This window comes from Eucyclogobius newberryi, unplaced genomic scaffold, assembly GCF_026437365.1.
Source record: "Eucyclogobius newberryi isolate DKJ021-1_F unplaced genomic scaffold, fEucNew1.0.hap1 SCAF_13, whole genome shotgun sequence".
Classification (NCBI taxonomy): domain Eukaryota; kingdom Metazoa; phylum Chordata; class Actinopteri; order Gobiiformes; family Gobiidae; genus Eucyclogobius; species Eucyclogobius newberryi.
The window spans coordinates 37,536,892-37,559,746 of NW_027315757.1; positions in this window are offsets into that span (position 1 = coordinate 37,536,892).

Genomic DNA, 22,855 nt, shown 5'->3' on the forward strand with positions numbered 1-22,855 from the left:
GGCAGTCGTGTCCCAGGACCGTCACGTGGAGGAGGTCTGGCAGTCGTGTCCCGGGACCGTCACGTGGAGGAGGTCTGGCAGTCGTGTCCCAGGACCGTCACGTGGAGGAGGTCTGGCAGTCGTGTCCCGGGACCGTCACGTGGAGAAGGTCTGGCAGTCTGGTCCCGGGACCGTCACGTGGAGGAGGTCTGGCAGTCTGGTCCCGGGACCGTCACGTGGAGGAGGTCTGGCAGTCGTGTCCCAGGACCGTCACGTGGAGGAGGTCTGGCAGTCGTGTCCCAGGACCGTCACGTGGAGGAGGTCTGGCAGTCGTGTCCCAGGACCGTCACGTGGAGGAGGTCTGGCAGTCGTGTCCCAGGACCGTCACGTGGAGGAGGTCTGGCAGTCGTGTCCCAGGACCGTCACGTGGAGGAGGTCTGGCAGTCTGGTCCCGGGACCGTCACGTGGAGGAGGTCTGGCAGTCGTGTCCCAGGACCGTCACGTGGAGGAGGTCTGGCAGTCGTGTCCCGGGACCGTCACGTGGAGGAGGTCTGGCAGTCGTGTCCCAGGACCGTCACGTGGAGGAGGTCTGGCAGTCTTGTCCCGGGACCGTCACGTGGAGGAGGTCTGGCAGTCTGGTCCCGGGACCGTCACGTGGAGGAGGTCTGGCAGTCTGGTCCCGGGACCGTCACGTGGAGGAGGTCTGGCTGTCGTGTCCCAGGACCGTCACGTGGAGGAGGTCTGGCAGTCGTGTCCCAGGACCGTCACGTGGAGGAGGTCTGGCAGTCGTGTCCCAGGACCGTCACGTGGAGGAGGTCTGGCAGTCGTGTCCCAGGACCGTCACGTGGAGGAGGTCTGGCAGTCGTGTCCCAGGACCGTCACGTGGAGGAGGTCTGGCAGTCGTGTCCCAGGACCGTCACGTGGAGGAGGTCTGGCAGTCTGGTCCCGGGACCGTCACGTGGAGGAGGTCTGGCAGTCGTGTCCCAGGACCGTCACGTGGAGGAGGTCTGGCAGTCGTGTCCCAGGACCGTCACGTGGAGGAGGTCTGGCAGTCTTGTCCCGGGACCGTCACGTGGAGGACGTCTGGCAGTCGTGTCCCGGGACCGTCACGTGGAGGAGGTCTGGCAGTCTGGTCCCGGGACCGTCACGTGGAGGAGGTCTGGCAGTCGTGTCCCAGGACCGTCACGTGGAGGAGGTCTGGCAGTCGTGTCCCAGGACCGTCACGTGGAGGAGGTCTGGCAGTCGTGTCCCAGGACCGTCACGTGGAGGAGGTCTGGCAGTCGTGTCCCAGGACCGTCACGTGGAGGAGGTCTGGCAGTCTGGTCCCGGGACCGTCACGTGGAGGAGGTCTGGCAGTCGTGTCCCAGGACCGTCACGTGGAGGAGGTCTGGCAGTCGTGTCCCAGGACCGTCACGTGGAGGAGGTCTGGCAGTCGTGTCCCAGGACCGTCACGTGGAGGAGGTCTGGCAGTCTGGTCCCAGGACCGTCACGTGGAGGAGGTCTGGCAGTCGTGTCCCAGGACCGTCACGTGGAGGAGGTCTGGCAGTTGTGTCCCAGGACCGTCACGTGGAGGAGGTCTGGCAGTCGTGTCCCAGGACCGTCACGTGGAGGAGGTCTGGCAGTCTGGTCCCGGGACCGTCACGTGGAGGAGGTCTGGCAGTCGTGTCCCAGGACCGTCACGTGGAGGAGGTCTGGCAGTCGTGTCCCAGGACCGTCACGTGGAGGAGGTCTGGCAGTCGTGTCCCAGGACCGTCACGTGGAGGAGGTCTGGCAGTCTGGTCCCAGGACCGTCACGTGGAGGAGGTCTGGCAGTCGTGTCCCAGGACCGTCACGTGGAGGAGGTCTGGCAGTCGTGTCCCAGGACCGTCACGTGGAGGAGGTCTGGCAGTCGTGTCCCAGGACCGTCACGTGGAGGAGGTCTGGCAGTCTGGTCCCGGGACTGTCACGTGGAGGAGGTCTGGCAGTCGTGTCCCAGGACCGTCACGTGGAGGAGGTCTGGCAGTCGTGTCCCAGGACCGTCACGTGGAGGAGGTCTGGCAGTCGTGTCCCAGGACCGTCACGTGGAGGAGGTCTGGCAGTCGTGTCCCAGGACCGTCACGTGGAGGAGGTCTGGCAGTCGTGTCCCAGGACCGTCACGTGGAGGAGGTCTGGCAGTCGTGTCCCAGGACCGTCACGTGGAGGAGGTCTGGCAGTCTGGTCCCGGGACCGTCACGTGGAGGAGGTCTGGCAGTCGTGTCCCAGGACCGTCACGTGGAGGAGGTCTGGCAGTCGTGTCCCGGGACCGTCACGTGGAGGAGGTCTGGCAGTCGTGTCCCAGGACCGTCACGTGGAGGAGGTCTGGCAGTCGTGTCCCGGGACCGTCACGTGGAGGAGGTCTGGCAGTCTGGTCCCGGGACCGTCACGTGGAGGAGGTCTGGCAGTCTGGTCCCGGGACCGTCACGTGGAGGAGGTCTGGCAGTCGTGTCCCAGGACCGTCACGTGGAGGAGGTCTGGCAGTCGTGTCCCAGGACCGTCACGTGGAGGAGGTCTGGCAGTCGTGTCCCAGGACCGTCACGTGGAGGAGGTCTGGCAGTCGTGTCCCAGGACCGTCACGTGGAGGAGGTCTGGCAGTCGTGTCCCAGGACCGTCACGTGGAGGAGGTCTGGCAGTCTGGTCCCGGGACCGTCACATGGAGGAGGTCTGGCAGTCGTGTCCCAGGACCGTCACGTGGAGGAGGTCTGGCAGTCGTGTCCCAGGACCGTCACGTGGAGGAGGTCTGGCAGTCGTGTCCCAGGACCGTCACGTGGAGGAGGTCTGGCAGTCTTGTCCCGGGACCGTCACGTGGAGGAGGTCTGGCAGTCTGGTCCCGGGACCGTCACGTGGAGGAGGTCTGGCAGTCTGGTCCCGGGACCGTCACGTGGAGGAGGTCTGGCTGTCGTGTCCCAGGACCGTCACGTGGAGGAGGTCTGGCAGTCGTGTCCCAGGACCGTCACGTGGAGGAGGTCTGGCAGTCGTGTCCCAGGACCGTCACGTGGAGGAGGTCTGGCAGTCGTGTCCCAGGACCGTCACGTGGAGGAGGTCTGGCAGTCGTGTCCCAGGACCGTCACGTGGAGGAGGTCTGGCAGTCTGGTCCCGGGACCGTCACGTGGAGGAGGTCTGGCAGTCGTGTCCCAGGACCGTCACGTGGAGGAGGTCTGGCAGTCGTGTCCCAGGACCGTCACGTGGAGGAGGTCTGGCAGTCTTGTCCCGGGACCGTCACGTGGAGGACGTCTGGCAGTCGTGTCCCGGGACCGTCACGTGGAGGAGGTCTGGCAGTCTGGTCCCGGGACCGTCACGTGGAGGAGGTCTGGCAGTCGTGTCCCAGGACCGTCACGTGGAGGAGGTCTGGCAGTCGTGTCCCAGGACCGTCACGTGGAGGAGGTCTGGCAGTCGTGTCCCAGGACCGTCACGTGGAGGAGGTCTGGCAGTCGTGTCCCGGGACCGTCACGTGGAGGAGGTCTGGCAGTCTGGTCCCGGGACCGTCACGTGGAGGAGGTCTGGCAGTCGTGTCCCGGGACCGTCACGTGGAGGAGGTCTGGCAGTCGTGTCCCAGGACCGTCACGTGGAGGAGGTCTGGCAGTCGTGTCCCAGGACCGTCACGTGGAGGAGGTCTGGCAGTCGTGTCCCAGGACCGTCACGTGGAGGAGGTCTGGCAGTCGTGTCCCAGGACCGTCACGTGGAGGAGGTCTGGCAGTCGTGTCCCAGGACCGTCACGTGGAGGAGGTCTGGCAGTCGTGTCCCAGGACCGTCACGTGGAGGAGGTCTGGCAGTCGTGTCCCAGGACCGTCACGTGGAGGAGGTCTGGCAGTCTGGTCCCAGGACCGTCACGTGGAGGAGGTCTGGCAGTTGTGTCCCAGGACCGTCACGTGGAGGAGGTCTGGCAGTCTGGTCCCGGGACCGTCACGTGGAGGAGGTCTGGCAGTCCTGTCCCAGGACCGTCACGTGGAGGAGGTCTGGCAGTCGTGTCCCGGGACCGTCACGTGGAGGAGGTCTGGCAGTCTGGTCCCGGGACCGTCACGTGGAGGAGGTCTGGCAGTCGTGTCCCAGGACCGTCACGTGGAGGAGGTCTGGCAGTCGTGTCCCGGGACCGTCACGTGGAGGAGGTCTGGCAGTCGTGTCCCAGGACCGTCACGTGGAGGACGTCTGGCAGTCGTGTCCCGGGACCGTCACGTGGAGGAGGTCTGGCAGTCGTGTCCCAGGACCGTCACGTGGAGGAGGTCTGGCAGTCGTGTCCCGGGACCGTCACGTGGAGGAGGTCTGGCAGTCGTGTCCCAGGACCGTCACGTGGAGGAGGTCTGGCAGTCGTGTCCCGGGACCGTCACGTGGAGGAGGTCTGGCAGTCTGGTCCCGGGACCGTCACGTGGAGGAGGTCTGGCAGTCGTGTCCCGGGACCGTCACGTGGAGGAGGTCTGGCAGTCGTGTCCCGGGACCGTCACGTGGAGGAGGTCTGGCAGTCGTGTCCCAGGACCGTCACGTGGAGGAGGTCTGGCAGTCGTGTCCCAGGACCGTCACGTGGAGGAGGTCTGGCAGTCGTGTCCCAGGACCGTCACGTGGAGGAGGTCTGGCAGTCGTGTCCCAGGACCGTCACGTGGAGGAGGTCTGGCAGTCGTGTCCCAGGACCGTCACGTGGAGGAGGTCTGGCAGTCGTGTCCCAGGACCGTCACGTGGAGGAGGTCTGGCAGTCTGGTCCCAGGACCGTCACGTGGAGGAGGTCTGGCAGTTGTGTCCCAGGACCGTCACGTGGAGGAGGTCTGGCAGTCTGGTCCCGGGACCGTCACGTGGAGGAGGTCTGGCAGTCGTGTCCCAGGACCGTCACGTGGAGGAGGTCTGGCAGTCGTGTCCCGGGACCGTCACGTGGAGGAGGTCTGGCAGTCTGGTCCCGGGACCGTCACGTGGAGGAGGTCTGGCAGTCGTGTCCCAGGACCGTCACGTGGAGGAGGTCTGGCAGTCGTGTCCCAGGACCGTCACGTGGAGGAGGTCTGGCAGTCGTGTCCCAGGACCGTCACGTGGAGGAGGTCTGGCAGTCTTGTCCCGGGACCGTCACGTGGAGGAGGTCTGGCAGTCTGGTCCCGGGACCGTCACGTGGAGGAGGTCTGGCAGTCGTGTCCCGGGACCGTCACGTGGAGGAGGTCTGGCAGTCGTGTCCCAGGACCGTCACGTGGAGGAGGTCTGGCAGTCGTGTCCCAGGACCGTCACGTGGAGGAGGTCTGGCAGTCGTGTCCCAGGACCGTCACGTGGAGGAGGTCTGGCAGTCGTGTCCCAGGACCGTCACGTGGAGGAGGTCTGGCAGTCGTGTCCCGGGACCGTCACGTGGAGGAGGTCTGGCAGTCGTGTCCCGGGACCGTCACGTGGAGGAGGTCAGGCAGTCGTGTCCCGGGACCGTCACTTGGAGGAGGTCTGGCAGTCTGGTCCCGGGACCGTCACGTGGAGGAGGTCTGGCAGTCTGGTCCCGGGACCGTCACGTGGAGGAGGTCTGGCAGTCGTGTCCCAGGACCGTCACGTGGAGGAGGTCTGGCAGTCGTGTCCCGGGACCGTCACGTGGAGGAGGTCTGGCAGTCGTGTCCCAGGACCGTCACGTGGAGGAGGTCTGGCAGTCGTGTCCCAGGACCGTCACGTGGAGGAGGTCTGGCAGTCGTGTCCCAGGACCGTCACGTGGAGGAGGTCTGGCAGTCGTGTCCCAGGACCGTCACGTGGAGGAGGTCTGGCAGTCTGGTCCCAGGACCGTCACGTGGAGGAGGTCTGGCAGTCGTGTCCCAGGACCGTCACGTGGAGGAGGTCTGGCAGTCGTGTCCCAGGACCGTCACGTGGAGGAGGTCTGGCAGTCGTGTCCCAGGACCGTCACGTGGAGGAGGTCTGGCAGTCGTGTCCCAGGACCGTCACGTGGAGGAGGTCTGGCAGTCTGGTCCCGGGACCGTCACGTGGAGGAGGTCTGGCAGTCGTGTCCCAGGACCGTCACGTGGAGGAGGTCTGGCAGTCGTGTCCCGGGACCGTCACGTGGAGGAGGTCTGGCAGTCGTGTCCCAGGACCGTCACGTGGAGGAGGTCTGGCAGTCTGGTCCCAGGACCGTCACGTGGAGGAGGTCTGGCAGTTGTGTCCCAGGACCGTCACGTGGAGGAGGTCTGGCAGTCTGGTCCCGGGACCGTCACGTGGAGGAGGTCTGGCAGTCGTGTCCCAGGACCGTCACGTGGAGGAGGTCTGGCAGTCGTGTCCCAGGACCGTCACGTGGAGGAGGTCTGGCAGTCGTGTCCCGGGACCGTCACGTGGAGGAGGTCTGGCAGTCTGGTCCCGGGACCGTCACGTGGAGGAGGTCTGGCAGTCGTGTCCCAGGACCGTCACGTGGAGGAGGTCTGGCAGTCGTGTCCCAGGACCGTCACGTGGAGGAGGTCTGGCAGTCGTGTCCCAGGACCGTCACGTGGAGGAGGTCTGGCAGTCTTGTCCCGGGACCGTCACGTGGAGGAGGTCTGGCAGTCGTGTCCCAGGACCGTCACGTGGAGGAGGTCTGGCAGTCGTGTCCCGGGACCGTCACGTGGAGGAGGTCTGGCAGTCTGGTCCCGGGACCGTCACGTGGAGGAGGTCTGGCAGTCGTGTCCCAGGACCGTCACGTGGAGGAGGTCTGGCAGTCGTGTCCCAGGACCGTCACGTGGAGGAGGTCTGGCAGTCGTGTCCCAGGACCGTCACGTGGAGGAGGTCTGGCAGTCTTGTCCCGGGACCGTCACGTGGAGGAGGTCTGGCAGTCTGGTCCCGGGACCGTCACGTGGAGGAGGTCTGGCAGTCGTGTCCCAGGACCGTCACGTGGAGGAGGTCTGGCAGTCGTGTCCCAGGACCGTCACGTGGAGGAGGTCTGGCAGTCTGGTCCCAGGACCGTCACGTGGAGGAGGTCTGGCAGTTGTGTCCCAGGACCGTCACGTGGAGGAGGTCTGGCAGTCTGGTCCCGGGACCGTCACGTGGAGGAGGTCTGGCAGTCGTGTCCCAGGACCGTCACGTGGAGGAGGTCTGGCAGTCGTGTCCCAGGACCGTCACGTGGAGGAGGTCTGGCAGTCGTGTCCCAGGACCGTCACGTGGAGGAGGTCTGGCAGTCGTGTCCCAGGACCGTCACGTGGAGGAGGTCTGGCAGTCTGGTCCCGGGACCGTCACGTGGAGGAGGTCTGGCAGTCTGGTCCCGGGACCGTCACGTGGAGGAGGTCTGGCAGTCGTGTCCCAGGACCGTCACGTGGAGGAGGTCTGGCAGTCGTGTCCCAGGACCATCACGTGGAGGAGGTCTGGCAGTCGTGTCCCAGGACCATCACGTGGAGGAGGTCTGGCAGTTGTGTCCCAGGACCGTCACGTGGAGGAGGTCTGGCAGTCTGGTCCCGGGACCGTCACGTGGAGGAGGTCTGGCTGTCGTGTCCCAGGACCGTCACGTGGAGGAGGTCTGGCAGTCGTGTCCCAGGACCGTCACGTGGAGGAGGTCTGGCAGTCGTGTCCCAGGACCGTCACGTGGAGGAGGTCTGGCAGTCGTGTCCCAGGACCGTCACGTGGAGGAGGTCTGGCAGTCGTGTCCCAGGACCGTCACGTGGAGGAGGTCTGGCAGTCTGGTCCCGGGACCGTCAGGTGGAGGAGGTCTGGCAGTCGTGTCCCAGGACCGTCACGTGGAGGAGGTCTGGCAGTCGTGTCCCAGGACCGTCACGTGGAGGAGGTCTGGCAGTCGTGTCCCAGGACCGTCACGTGGAGGAGGTCTGGCAGTCGTGTCCCAGGACCGTCACGTGGAGGAGGTCTGGCAGTCGTGTCCCGGGACCGTCACGTGGAGGAGGTCTGGCAGTCGTGTCCCAGGACCGTCACGTGGAGGAGGTCTGGCAGTCTGGTCCCGGGACCGTCACGTGGAGGAGGTCTGGCAGTCGTGTCCCAGGACCGTCACGTGGAGGAGGTCTGGCAGTCGTGTCCCAGGACCGTCACGTGGAGGAGGTCTGGCAGTCGTGTCCCAGGACCGTCACGTGGAGGAGGTCTGGCAGTCGTGTCCCAGGACCGTCACGTGGAGGAGGTCTGGCAGTCGTGTCCCAGGACCGTCACGTGGAGGAGGTCTGGCAGTCGTGTCCCAGGACCGTCACGTGGAGGAGGTCTGGCAGTCGTGTCCCAGGACCGTCACGTGGAGGAGGTCTGGCAGTCGTGTCCCGGGACCGTCACGTGGAGGAGATCTGGCAGTCGTGTCCCACTCTTGACCCGCACAAATAGAAGGGCCACATTTCACCCTCAGAGCCCGTCACTGGAGCCGGTCTCGTACCGGATACAGTTTAAAAAACTTGTTCTGACTTTTAGAGCTTTAAATGGTCAGGTCCCTCTGCACATTATCGATCTGATTAAACCGTACGCTCCCTCTCGCTCACTGAGGTCCTTGGACCAGAAACTGTTGTTGGTTCCTCGGACCCGTTTTGGGACCAGAGGAGACAGATCCTTCCAGGCTGTTGCCCCCAGACTCTGGAACCATCTTCCGTTCTCCTTACGGTCACTGGACTCAGTTACTGCTTTTAAGGCTCAGCTTAAAACCTTTTTATTGAGTCAAGCCTTTTAAATGCACTTGTTTTAGCGGCTGATTTGACTGTATATTGTTGTATATGTTTTGTTCACTGTAAGTTTTTTGTGTTTTTATCGTTTTATTCTGTGTTTTGTGAAGCACTTTGTGACATCTGTCTGTGAAAGGTGCTATAGAAACAAAATGTACTTACTTACTCAGCATGTGAGAGGCCCCACCCACAGCAGAATGGCCCCACCCACAGCAGAATGGCCCCACCCACAGCAGAATGGCCCCACCCACAGCAGAGTGGCCCCACCCACAGCAGAGTGGCCCCACCTACAGCAGAGTGGCCCCACCCACAGCAGAGTGGCCCCACCCACAGCAGAGTGGCCCCACCCACAGCAGAGTGGCCCCACCCACAGCAGAGTGGCCCCACCCACAGCAGAGTGGCCCCACCCACAGCAGAGTGGCCCCACCTACAGCAGAGTGGCCCCACCCACAGCAGAGTGGCCCCACCCACAGCAGAGGGCACACTCTAGATCTCATAATCACAAAGGGGATAAATATTTCAAATGTCAATGTTGTCGATGCTGTTCAGAGGCTGGTCCTGCAGCTGTTCAGAGGCTGGTCCTGCAGCTGTCCAGAGGCTGGTCCTGCAGCTGTTCAGAGGCTGGTCCTGCAGCTGTCCAGAGGCTGGTCCTGCAGCTGTTCAGAGGCTGGTCCTGCAGCTGTCCAGAGGCTGGTCCTGCAGCTGTTCAGAGGCTGGTCCTGCAGCTGTCCAGAGGCTGGTCCTGCAGCTGTTCAGAGGCTGGTCCTGCAGCTGTCCAGAGGCTGGTCCTGCAGCTGTTCAGAGTCTGGTCCTGCAGCTGTTCAGAGTCTGGTCCTGCAGCTGTTCAGAGTCTGGTCCTGCAGCTGTTCAGAGGCTGGTCCTGCAGCTGTCCAGAGGCTGGTCCTGCAGCTGTCAGAGGCTGGTCCTGCAGCTGTTCACAGGCTGGTCCTGCAGCTGTCAGAGGCTGGTCCTGCAGTTGTTCAGAGGCTGGTCCTGCAGCTGTCCAGAGGCTGGTCCTGCAGCTGTCAGAGGCTGGTCCTGCAGCTGTTCACAGGCTGGTCCTGCAGCTGTCAGAGGCTGGTCCTGCAGTTGTTCAGAGGCTGGTCCTGCAGCTGTTCAGAGGCTGGTCCTGCAGTTGTTCAGAGGAGACACATAAGTGATGGCACAGGTGCACTGTTTATGGAAATGATAAACTTTGAAAATGTCTCATGTTCTAATGTAAATGATTTGTTGAACTCTGTTACATCTAGTGTTTTGAATGTTCTGGACACCATCGCCCCTATAAAGGCTAAAATGGTTAAAAATAAGCAGAAGTTGCCATGGAGACATGATGATTCTGTACATTGTATGTAGAACTAGGGAAAGATATTTTTCTGAAATAATTGGAAGCTGCAGTAACAACTCGCGTGTCCTGTTTGCCACAGTAAACAGATTAACAAACCCTCCAGCTCAGCTGCCGTTAGAACTCATTTCCACATCCAAGTGTAATGAGTTTGCATTATTCTTTAATGACAAAGTTCAGGGCATTAAAAATGCTATAAATCCCACAATGCAAAAAATTACCCTAAAACCACCAAGACACTTAGAGCTAACTCACTTTGCACCAGTAACTGACAAAACTGTCCATGAGGTCATCACCAGTCTGAGTTCATCTACAGCTGCCTCCATGTGTGAGCCTCCAGATTTATAAAGTCTGTGGTGAACAGTTTGTTAGCATCACTCACATAGTTAAAGCTTCAATCTGGAGCATTCCTCATGTCTTTGAAAACTGTGCTCATAAAGCCTCTCCTAAAGAAGAGCAGGGGTCAGGGGGAGTGGCAGTCCTGAGTCAGGACCGGCCCATCTCTAATCTGCCATTTTGGGGCAAAGTCCATGAAAAGGTTGTTTACAACAGCTCACAGATTTCCTCTTAATAAACGACTCATTTGATGTTTTTCAGGTTTTAGACCTCATGACACTGAGACTGCTGTTGTCATGGTGACGAATGACATCCTCCTGAACACTGACACGGGCAAAGACTCAGTCTTAATTCTGTTAGATCTGAGTGCTGCTTTTGACACTGTCGATCATGGGATTCTCTTACAGAGACTAGAGGACTGGGTGGGCATCACTGGCCCCGCGCTAAACTGGTTAAGGTCCTATCTGGAAGACAGGAAGTACTCTGTGTCACGGGACCACATGCCCCTGACCAGTGGGCGCCACAAGGGTCAGTCCTGGGTCCACTTCTGTTCAGCCTCTACATGTTGCCGTTAGGTCACATGACACGCAGTGAAAATGTGTCCAACCACAAAGATGCAGACGAGTCAGATCTATGTTTCACCGTCACAGGTGAATCTGGACCATTCACTCTGTCACTGCATCAGATCAGTGTGTGGACCGGCCTCCTGCTGGTGCCAGAGGGCCTCCTGCTGGTGCCAGAGTCAGGACTAAACATGGACGGGCCTCCTGCTGGTGCTAGAGCCAGGACTAAACATGGACCGGCCTCCTGCTGGTGCCAGAGTCAGGACTAAACATGGACCGGCCTCCTGCTGGTGCCAGAGTCAGGACTAGGCCTCCTGCTGGTGCCAGAGTCAGGACTAAACATGGACCGGCCTCCTGCTGGTGCCAGAGTCAGGACTAAACATGGACCGGCCTCTCGCTGGTGCCAGAGTAATGACTAAACATGCACCGGCCTCCTGCTGGTGCCAGAGTCAGGACTAAACATGAACCGGCCTCCTGCTGGTGCCAGAGTCAGGACTAAACATGGACCAGCCTCCTGCTGGTGCCAGAGTCAGGACTAAACATGGACCGGCCTCCTGCTGGTGCCAGAGTCAGGACTAAACATGGACCGGCCTCCTGCTGGTGCTAGAGCCAGGACTAAACATGGACCGGCCTCCTGCTGGTGCCAGAGTCAGGACTAAACATGGACCAGCCTCCTGCTGGTGCCAGAGTCAGGACTAAACATGGACCGGCCTCCTGCTGGTGCCAGAGTCAGGACTAAACATGGACCGGCCTCCTGCTGGTGCTAGAGCCAGGACTAAACATGGACCGGCCTCCTGCTGGTGCCAGAGTCAGGACTAAACATGGACCGGCCTCCTGCTGGTGCCAGAGTCAGGACTAAACATGGACCGGCCTCCTGCTGGTGCCAGAGTCAGGAATAAACATGGACCGGCCTCCTGCTGGTGCCAGAGTCAGGACTAAACATGGACCGGCCTCCTGCTGGTGCTAGAGCCAGGACTAAACATGGATCGGCCTTCTGCTGGTGCCAGAGTCAGGACTAGGCCTCCTGCTGGTGCCAGAATCAGGACTAAACATGGACCGGCCTCCTGCTGGTGCCAGAGTCAGGACTAAACATGGACCGGCCTCCTGCTGGTGCCAGAGTCAGGACTAAACATGGACCGGCCTCCTGCTGGTGCCAGAGTCAGGACTAAACATGGAGCGGCCTCCTGCTGGTGCCAGAGTCAGGACTAAACATGGACCGGCCTCCTGCTGGTGCCAGAGTCAGGACTAAACATGGACCGGCCTCCTGCTGGTGCCAGAGTCAGGACTAAACATGGACCGGCCTCCTGCTGGTGCCAGAGTCAGGACTAAACATGGAGCGGCCTCCTGCTGGTGCCAGAGTCAGGACTGAACATGGACCAGCCTCTTGCTGGTGCCAGAGTCAGGACTAAACATGGACCAGCCTCCTGCTGGTGCCAGAGTCAGGACTAGGCCTCCTGCTGGTGCCAGAGTCAGGACTAAACATGGACCGGCCTCCTGCTGGTGCCAGAGTCAGGACTAAACATGGACCGGCCTCTCGCTGGTGCCAGAGTAATGACTAAACATGGACCGGCCTCCTGCTGGTGCCAGAGTCAGGACTAAACATGAACCGGCCTCCTGCTGGTGCCAGAGTCAGGACTAAACATGGACCAGCCTCCTGCTGGTGCCAGAGTCAGGACTAAACATGGACCGGCCTCCTGCTGGTGCCAGAGTCAGGACTAAACATGGACCGGCCTCCTGCTGGTGCTAGAGCCAGGACTAAACATGGACCGGCCTCCTGCTGGTGCCAGAGTCAGGACTAAACATGGACCGGCCTCCTGCTGGTGCCAGAGTCAGGACTAAACATGGACCGGCCTCCTGCTGGTGCCAGAGTCAGGACTAAACATGGACCGGCCTCCTGCTGGTGCTAGAGCCAGGACTAAACATGGACCGGCCTCCTGCTGGTGCCAGAGTCAGGACTAAACATGGACCGGCCTCCTGCTGGTGCCAGAGTCAGGACTAAACATGGACCGGCCTCCTGCTGGTGCCAGAGTCAGGAATAAACATGGACCGGCCTCCTGCTGGTGCCAGAGTCAGGACTAAACATGGACCGGCCTCCTGCTGGTGCTAGAGCCAGGACTAAACATGGATCGGCCTTCTGCTGGTGCCAGAGTCAGGACTAGGCCTCCTGCTGGTGCCAGAATCAGGACTAAACATGGACCGGCCTCCTGCTGGTGCCAGAGTCAGGACTAAACATGGACCGGCCTCCTGCTGGTGCCAGAGTCAGGACTAAACATGGAGCGGCCTCCTGCTGGTGCCAGAGTCAGGACTAAACATGGACCGGCCTCCTGCTGGTGCCAGAGTCAGGACTAAACATGGACCGGCCTCCTGCTGGTGCCAGAGTCAGGACTAAACATGGACCGGCCTCCTGCTGGTGCCAGAGTCAGGACTAAACATGGAGCGGCCTCCTGCTGGTGCCAGAGTCAGGACTAAACATGGACCGGCCTCCTGCTGGTGCCAGAGTCAGGACTAAACATGGAGCGGCCTCCTGCTGGTGCCAGAGTCAGGACTAAACATGGACCGGCCTCCTGCTGGTGCCAGAGTCAGGACTAAACATGGACCGGCCTCCTGCTGGTGCCAGAGTCAGGACTAAACATGGACCGGCCTCCTGCTGGTGCCAGAGTCAGGACTAAACATGGACCGGCCTCCTGCTGGTGCCAGAGTCAGGACTAAACATGGACCGGCCTCCTGCTGGTGCCAGAGTCAGGACTAAACATGGACCGGCCTCCTGTTGGTGCCAGAGTCAGGACTAAACATGGACCGGCCTCCTGCTGGTGCCAGAGTCAGGACTAAACATGGACCGGCCTCCTGCTGGTGCCAGAGTCAGGACTAAACATGGACCGGCCTCCTGCTGGTGCCAGAGTCAGGACTAAACATGGACCGGCCTCCTGCTGGTGCCAGAGTCAGGACTAAACATGGAGCGGCCTCCTGCTGGTGCCAGAGTCAGGACTGAACATGGACCAGCCTCTTGCTGGTGCCAGAGTCAGGACTAAACATGGACCAGCCTCCTGCTGGTGCCAGAGTCAGGACTAGGCCTCCTGCTGGTGCCAGAGTCAGGACTAAACATGGACCGGCCTCCTGCTGGTGCCAGAGTCAGGACTAAACATGGACCGGCCTCTCGCTGGTGCCAGAGTAATGACTAAACATGGACCGGCCTCCTGCTGGTGCCAGAGTCAGGACTAAACATGAACCGGCCTCCTGCTGGTGCCAGAGTCAGGACTAAACATGGACCAGCCTCCTGCTGGTGCCAGAGTCAGGACTAAACATGGACCGGCCTCCTGCTGGTGCCAGAGTCAGGACTAAACATGGACCGGCCTCCTGCTGGTGCTAGAGCCAGGACTAAACATGGACCGGCCTCCTGCTGGTGCCAGAGTCAGGACTAAACATGGACCGGCCTCCTGCTGGTGCCAGAGTCAGGACTAAACATGGACCGGCCTCCTGCTGGTGCCAGAGTCAGGACTAAACATGGACCGGCCTCCTGCTGGTGCTAGAGCCAGGACTAAACATGGACCGGCCTCCTGCTGGTGCCAGAGTCAGGACTAAACATGGACCGGCCTCCTGCTGGTGCCAGAGTCAGGACTAAACATGGACCGGCCTCCTGCTGGTGCCAGAGTCAGGAATAAACATGGACCGGCCTCCTGCTGGTGCCAGAGTCAGGACTAAACATGGACCGGCCTCCTGCTGGTGCTAGAGCCAGGACTAAACATGGATCGGCCTTCTGCTGGTGCCAGAGTCAGGACTAGGCCTCCTGCTGGTGCCAGAATCAGGACTAAACATGGACCGGCCTCCTGCTGGTGCCAGAGTCAGGACTAAACATGGACCGGCCTCCTGCTGGTGCCAGAGTCAGGACTAAACATGGACCGGCCTCCTGCTGGTGCCAGAGTCAGGACTAAACATGGACCGGCCTCCTGCTGGTGCCAGAGTCAGGACTAAACATGGACCGGCCTCCTGCTGGTGCCAGAGTCAGGACTAAACATGGACCGGCCTCCTGCTGGTGCCAGAGTCAGGACTAAACATGGAGCGGCCTCCTGCTGGTGCCAGAGTCAGGACTAAACATGGAGCGGCCTCCTGCTGGTGCCAGAGTCAGGACTAAACATGGAGCGGCCTCCTGCTGGTGCCAGAGTCAGGACTAAACATGGACCGGCCTCCTGCTGGTGCCAGAGTCAGGACTAAACATGGACCGGCCTCCTGCTGGTGCCAGAGTCAGGACTAAACATGGACCGGCCTCCTGCTGGTGCCAGAGTCAGGACTAAACATGGACCGGCCTCCTGCTGGTGCCAGAGTCAGGACTAAACATGGACCGGCCTCCTGCTGGTGCCAGAGTCAGGACTAAACATGGACCGGCCTCCTGCTGGTGCCAGAGTCAGGACTAAACATGGACCGGCCTCCTGCTGGTGCCAGAGTCAGGACTAAACATGGACCGGCCTCCTGCTGGTGCCAGAGTCAGGACTAAACATGGACCGGCCTCCTGCTGGTGCCAGAGTCTGGTTCTACTCTGACAATGTTCAAATCTAAGATAAAAACAGTTTGGTTTGCAGTGTTTAACCGAAAAGAATTGTTTTGTGATCTGGCCCGCCGAACATTTCAAATTTATTTATATATATATTTTAAAATCGATTCATAGAACCCTAGTTACATCCGTAACCGTTTTTATCGCCCCTCCCCCACAGGGCTCTGCTTCACTGCTGTGTGAGCTGCCCCTCCCCCACAGGGCTCTGCTGCACTGCTATGTGAGCTGCCCCTCCCCCACAGGGCTCTGCTGCACTGCTATGTGAGCTGCCCCTCCCCCACAGGGCTCTGCTGCTCTGCTTTGTGAGCTGCCCCTCCCCCACAGGGCTCTGCTGCACTGCTGTGTGAGCTGCCCCTCCCCCACAGGGCTCTGCTGCTCTGCTGTGTGAGCTGCCCCTCCCCCACAGGGCTCTGCTGCACTGCTGTGTGAGCTGCCCCTCCCCCACAGGGCTCTGCTGCTCTGCTGTGTGAGCTGCCCCTCCCCCACAGGGCTCTGCTGCACTGCTGTGAGAGCTGCCCCTCCCCCACAGGGCTCTGCTGCTCTGCTGTGTGAGCTGCCCCTCCCCCACAGGGCTCTGCTGCACTGCTGTGTGAGCTGCCCCTCCCCCACAGGGCTCTGCTGCTCTGCTGTGTGAGCTGCCCCTCCCCCACAGGGCTCTGCTGCACTGCTGTGAGGGAGAAGTGCACTTGAAGCACTTTAGAGCAGAAGTTTAGTGGAGTCAGTTCAGGTGAACAGAGAACTACAGACGTGGAAATGTTGTTACAATCAGTTTTTTTAGATCTTGAGTTCTATTTAGAGTTTAAGTTTATTTTGTTCTAAAGTCACATGTTTATCTCTGTAGAACTGTAGATCATTTCTGAAGTTGTGATGCTCATGTTGGTGAAATGACACTTGTTTTTCTAAATACATTTCAGTTTATGAGAACAAACGTTTTGTAATTTTTTTAATCGATCCAGTAATTGCTTCAAAACAGCGTAGGCTTTATAAAGATATTTATTTCTTATATTTTTAATAGTTTTATGTTTTGCGTTATGTTCGGCCCCTGATTTAGACAATCAGTTGGACTGATTTAAAAAGGAATTGGACTCCGAAAATACGTTACCCTTTGTGGCCAGGTGTTTCTTTTTAATTAATTAATTAAGTGTCTGCTCATGTCATAAAGCAGACACTATATGTTCTTGTATTTTCCAGGATTTTCCTGATTTTTGACACGTTTCCTTGACACTTTCACCGATTTCAACAAGGTTGACCTCTTTACGATCACTTTCACCGTCTTAGGGGCTGTCGCTTTTGACATTTGAACATCTTGTCCTTTTTGCAGTATTTGCAAAAGTACTAGTATTTTTCCCCATCAAAATTTTGGGGGATTTTTTTTCATTTTCAATGTCTTTAGATGTAAAAAGTGTTGTTTTGAGCTCGACGAAAAACTTAGGACAAGTACGATTTTGAAAAAATAAAGTCAAACGTGGCGGCGCCACTTTGATTCAACATGGCTGACTTCCTGTTTATCATAGAGCGATGCTCCAGGTGTGTTTTACTCATCACAGGTCAGAGGTCACAGGTCAGAGGTCACATGGAGCTCTATCAATGTCCCAAGTCTCATGTGCCTAGGCCAAAGATTAAGGGTTTCATTTTTTCTCTTTTATGCTCTAGGTGGCGCTGTTGCGATTGTCGTTCTCGCAACCTCCATTTTATTGGAGTTGGGGCCGAGCCGATGGCGTCTATATCCCATGTGTGACCTATGACCCCATGTGTAACCTATGACCCTGTGTGTGACCTATGACCCCATGTGTGACCTATGACCCCATGTGTGACCTATGACCCCATGTGTGACCTTTGACCCCATGTGTGACTTTCATCCATGTTCAGGGTCAAAAATGCCCAAGTCTGAACATAGAATTAGGAATGTACTGTACCTTTTTGGCTGAAGCAATTGCGAGTGTCTGCATTCTTGCGTAAAAGTTGTACATGTGTGTAAGAGTACTACATGTGTGTAAAAGTAATACATGTGTGTAAAAGTACTACATGTGTGTGAGAGAACTACATGTGTGTAAAAGTACTACATGTGTGTAATAGTACTAAATGTGTGTAAAAGTACTACATGTGTGTAAAAGTACTACATGTGTGTAAAAGTACTACATGTGTGTAAGAGTACTACATGTGTGTAAAAGTACTACATGTGTGTAAAAGTACTACATGTGTGTAAAAGTACTACATGTGTGTAAGAGTACTACATGTGTGTAGAAGTACTACATGTGTGTAAAAGTACTACATGTGTGTAAGAGTACTGCATGTGTGTAAAAGTACTGCATGTGTGTAAAGGTACATGTATGAGTACTACATGTGTGTAAAAGTACTGCATGTGTGTAAAGGTACATGTAAGAGTACTATATGTGTGTAAGAGTACTACATGTGTGTAAAAGTACTACATGTGTGTAAAAGTACTACATGTGTGTAAGAGTACTACATGTGTGTAAAAGTGCTACATGTGTGTAAAAGTACTACATGTGTGTGAGAGAACTACATGTGTGTAAAAGTACTACATGTGTGTAATAGTACTAAATGTGTGTAAAAGTACTACATGTGTGTAAAAGTACTACATGTGTGTAAAAGTACTACATGTGTGTAAGAGTACTACATGTGTGTAAAAGTACTACATGTGTGTAAAAGTACTACATGTGTGTAAGAGTACTGCATGTGTGTAAAAGTACTACATGTGTGTAAGAGTACTACATGTGTGTAAGAGTACTACATGTGTGTAAGAGTACTACATGTGTGTAAAAGTACTACATGTGTGTAAGAGTAATACATGTGTGTAAGAGTACTACATGTGTGTAAAAGTACTATATGTTTGTGTAAAAGTACATGTGTGAGTACTACATGTGTGTAAAAGTACTGCATGTGTGTAAAAGTACTACATGTGTGTAAACGTACTACAAGTGTGTGTAAAAGTACATGTAAGAGTACTACATGTGTGTAAAACTACTACATGTGTGTAAAAGTACTACATGTGTGTAAGAGTACTACATGTGTGTAGAAGTACTACATGTGTGTAAAAGTACTACATGTGTGTAAAAGTACTACATGTGTGTAAGAGTACTACATGTGTGTAAAAGTACATGTAAGAGTACTACATGTGTGTAAAAGTACTGCATGTGTGTAAAGGTACATGTAAGAGTACTACATGTGTGTAAAAGTACTGCATGTGTATAAAGGTACATGTATGAGTACTACATGTGTGTAAAAGTACTGCATGTGTATAAAGGTACATGTATGAGTCCTACATGTGTTAAAGTACTGCATGTGTGTAAAGGTACATGTAAGAGTACTAAATGTGTGTAAAAGTACTACATGTGTGTGTAAAAGTACATGTAAGAGTACTACATGTGTGTAAAAGTACTACATGTGTGTAAAACTACTACATGTGTGTAAGAGTACTACATGTGTGTAAAAGTACTACATGTGTGTAAAAGTACTACATGTGTGTAAGAGTACTACATGTGTGTAAAAGTACTACATGGGTGTAAAAGTACTACATGTGTGTAAGAGTACTACATGTGTGTAAAAGTACATGTAAGAGTACTACATGTGTGTAAAAGTACTGCATGTGTGTAAAAGTACTACATATGTGTAAACGTACTACAAGTGTGTGTAAAAGTACAGGTAAGAGTACTACATGTGTGTAAAGGTACTACATGTGTGTAAAAGTACTACATGTGTGTAAACGTACTACATGTGTGTAAGAGTACTAAATGTGTGTAAAAGTACTACATGTGTGTAAACGTAGTACATGTGTGTAAGAGTACTACATGTTTATAAAAGTACATGTAAGAGTACTACATGTGTGTAAAAGTACTGCATGTGTGTAAAAGTACTACATGTGTGTAAACGTACTACAAGTGTGTGTAAAAGTACATGTAAGAGTACTACATGTGTGTAAAACTACTACATGTGTGTAAAAGTACTACATGTGTGTAAGAGTACTACATGTGTGTAGAAGTACTACATGTGTGTAAAAGTACTACATGTGTGTAAAAGTACTACATGTGTGTAAGAGTACTACATGTGTGTAAAAGTACATGTAAGAGTACTACATGTGTGTAAAAGTACTGCATGTGTGTAAAGGTACATGTAAGAGTACTACATTTGTGTAAAAGTACTGCACGTGTATAAAGGTACATGTATGAGTACTACATGTGTGTAAAAGTACTGCATGTGTATAAAGGTACATGTATGAGTCCTACATGTGTTAAAGTACTGCATGTGTGTAAAGGTACATGTAAGAGTACTAAATGTGTGTAAAAGTACTACATGTGTGTGTAAAAGTACATGTAAGAGTACTACATGTGTGTAAAAGTACTACATGTGTGTAAAACTACTACATGTGTGTAAGAGTACTACATGTGTGTAAAAGTACTACATGTGTGTAAAAGTACTACATGTGTGTAAGAGTACTACATGTGTGTAAAAGTACTACATGTGTGTAAAAGTACTACATGTGTGTAAGAGTACTACATGTGTGTAAAAGTACATGTAAGAGTACTACATGTGTGTAAAAGTACTACATGTTTGTGTAAAAGTACATGTGAGAGTACTACATGTGTGTAAAAGTACTGCATGTGTGTAAAAGTACTACATATGTATAAACGTACTACAAGTGTGTGTAAAAGTACATGTAAGAGTACTACATGTGTGTAAAGGTACTACATGTGTGTAAAAGTACTGCATGTGTGTAAAAGTACTACATGTGTGTAAACGTACTACATGTGTGTAAGAGTACTAAATGTGTGTAAAAGTACTACATGTGTGTAAACGTAGTACATGTGTGTAAGAGTACTACATGTTTATAAAAGTACATGTAAGAGTACTACATGTGTGTAAAAGTACTGCATGTGTGTAAAAGTACTACATGTGTGTAAACGTACTACAAGTGTGTGTAAAAGTACATGTAAAAGTACTGCATGTGTGTAAAAGTACTACATGTGTGTAAACGTACTACATGTGTGTAATCAAATCAAATCAAATCAATTTATTTTTGTAAGGCCCAAAATCACAACAACAGTTGCCTCTGAGGGCCACAGGGAGAAATGAATCAACAATGTCTGTGGTGGCGAGGGACGATGTCCCAGGGTCCTCTGTCCTTAGACTCTCCTTCTGCAGGAAAAACTACAAAAAAAACCTCTTTGGGAAAAAAGCGTAGAAACCTGGAGGAGTTCCAGTGAAGGAGAGATCCCACTCTCACAGACGTGAGGGAGACTGGAGCTGGAGCCACTCTTCAGGCAGATGAGGGACCGTCGGAGGCGAGCTGGACCCACTCTTCAGGCAGATGAGGGACCGACTGAGGCGAACTGGAGCCACTCTTCAGGCAGATGAGGGACCGTCCACACAGGGCAGGGACCACTTCACCAGGAGAGGGACATCTGGGTCCACAGGTCCTCAGGAGTGAGAGAAAGAAAAGAAGGCGGTGAACAGTTTACAAGTGGAATCAAAAAATAAATATTGTTTGATAGCATAAGTAGTCAGAAGAAGGAGAGGACAGAGCTCAAGCTGCCATACTTCCCCCAGCACAGTTACTCCTAGGGCAGCGTAGCTAAAGCTGTGGGTTTATCTTTCTGTTCCTAACTAGTCTGACCATCAGCGATTTAAAGAGGAACGTTTTAAGCCTGGACTTAAATGAAGAGACTGTGTCAGCAGATTTAACATGGGTCGGGAGCTGATTCCATAACACAGGAGCTTGGTAGCTAAACGCTCTACCTCCTACAGTACTTTTAGAGACTCTTGGGACCACCAGAAGGCTCTACCTCCTACAGTACTTTTAGAGACTCTTGGGACCACCAGAAGGCTCTACCTCCTACAGTACTTTTAGAGACTCTTATGACCACCAGAACGCTCTACCTCCTACAGTACTTTTAGAGACTCTTGGGACCACCAGAAGGCTCTACCTCCTACAGTACTTTTAGAGACTCTTGGGACCACCAGAAGGCTCTACCTCCTACAGTACTTTTAGAGACTCTTGGGACCACCAGAAGGCTCTACCTCCTACAGTACTTTTAGAGACTCTTGGCACCACCAGAAGGCTCTACCTCCTACAGTACTTTTAGAGACTCTTGGCACCACCAGAAGGCTCTACCTCCTACAGTACTTTTAGAGACTCTTGGGACCACCAGAAGGCTCTACCTCCTACAGTACTTTTAGAGACTCTTGGCACCACCAGAAGGCTCTACCTCCTACAGTACTTTTAGAGACTCTTGGCACCACCAGAAGGCCAGCATTCTGAGAGCGAAGAGCTCTGTTTGGATGATATGGTTCTATAGCATCTTTGAGGTAGAATGGGGCCATGTCATTTATGGCTTTGTAGGTCAAGAGTAGAATTTTTAATTTTATTCTAAACTGGACAGGAGCCAGTGAAGAGACTTCAGCACCGGCGTAATGTGCTCTCTTCTTTTTGTTCCTGTTAGTAATCTTGCTGCTGCATTTTGAACCAGTTGAAAGCTTTTTATGGAGCTTTTAGGACACGCTGTGAGCAGGAGTTACAGTCTAATCTAGTCGTTACAAATGCATGGATAAGTTTTTCGGCATCACTTTTAGGCAGGATTCTTCTGATTTTGGCTCTTGTTGCGCAAATGGAAATAGGCTGTTTTACAAGCTTGATTTATATGAGCTTTAAATGAGAGCTCCTGGTCAAATAAGACTCTGAGGATTCTTACAGTAGAACTGGAGGCTTCACTGACATTGTCCAGTGTGACTATCTGCTCAGATAGAGCGTCTCGTAGATGCTTAGGACCAGCACAATAACCTCGGTTTTTTCAGGGTTAAGAAGCAGGTAGTTTAGTGTCATCCAGGTTTTTATGTCCTTCACACAAGCACTAAGTCTGTACTTGATCAGGTTTCATTGATAAATACAGCTGAGTGTCGTCTGCAGAGCAGTGGAAGTTAATGTCATGTGACCTGATCATGTGACCTAACGGCAGCATATAAAGAGTAAACAGAATTGGACCGAGTACTGACCCCTGTGGCACACCGTAAATTACTTTAGAGCTTGGTGAGCAGCTCTGGTTTACATTAACAAATTGGAACCTATCAGATAAATAGGATTTAAACCAGCTGAGGGCTGTTCCTCCAACACCTACATCACATTCTAACCTCTGCAGTAGAATGTTGTGGTCGATGGTCAAATGCTGCGCTGAGGTCCAACAGAACCAGGATTGAGACCAGTCCATCGTCAGCGGCTAATAACAAATCATTTGTGACTTTAACTAGTGCAGTTTCAGTGCTGTGGTGGGCTCTGAACCCTGCTGTGGTGGGCTCTGAACCCTGCTGTGGTGGGCTCTGGACCCTGCTGTGGTGGGCTCTGAACCCTGCTGTGGTGGGCTCTGAACCCTGCTGTGGTGGGCTCTGAACCCTGCTGTGGTGGGCTCTGGACCCTGCTGTGGTGGGCTCTGAACCCTGCTGTGGTGGGCTCTGAACCCTGCTGTGGTGGGCTCTGAACCCTGCTGTGGTGGGCTCTGAACCCTGCTGTGGTGGGCTCTGAACC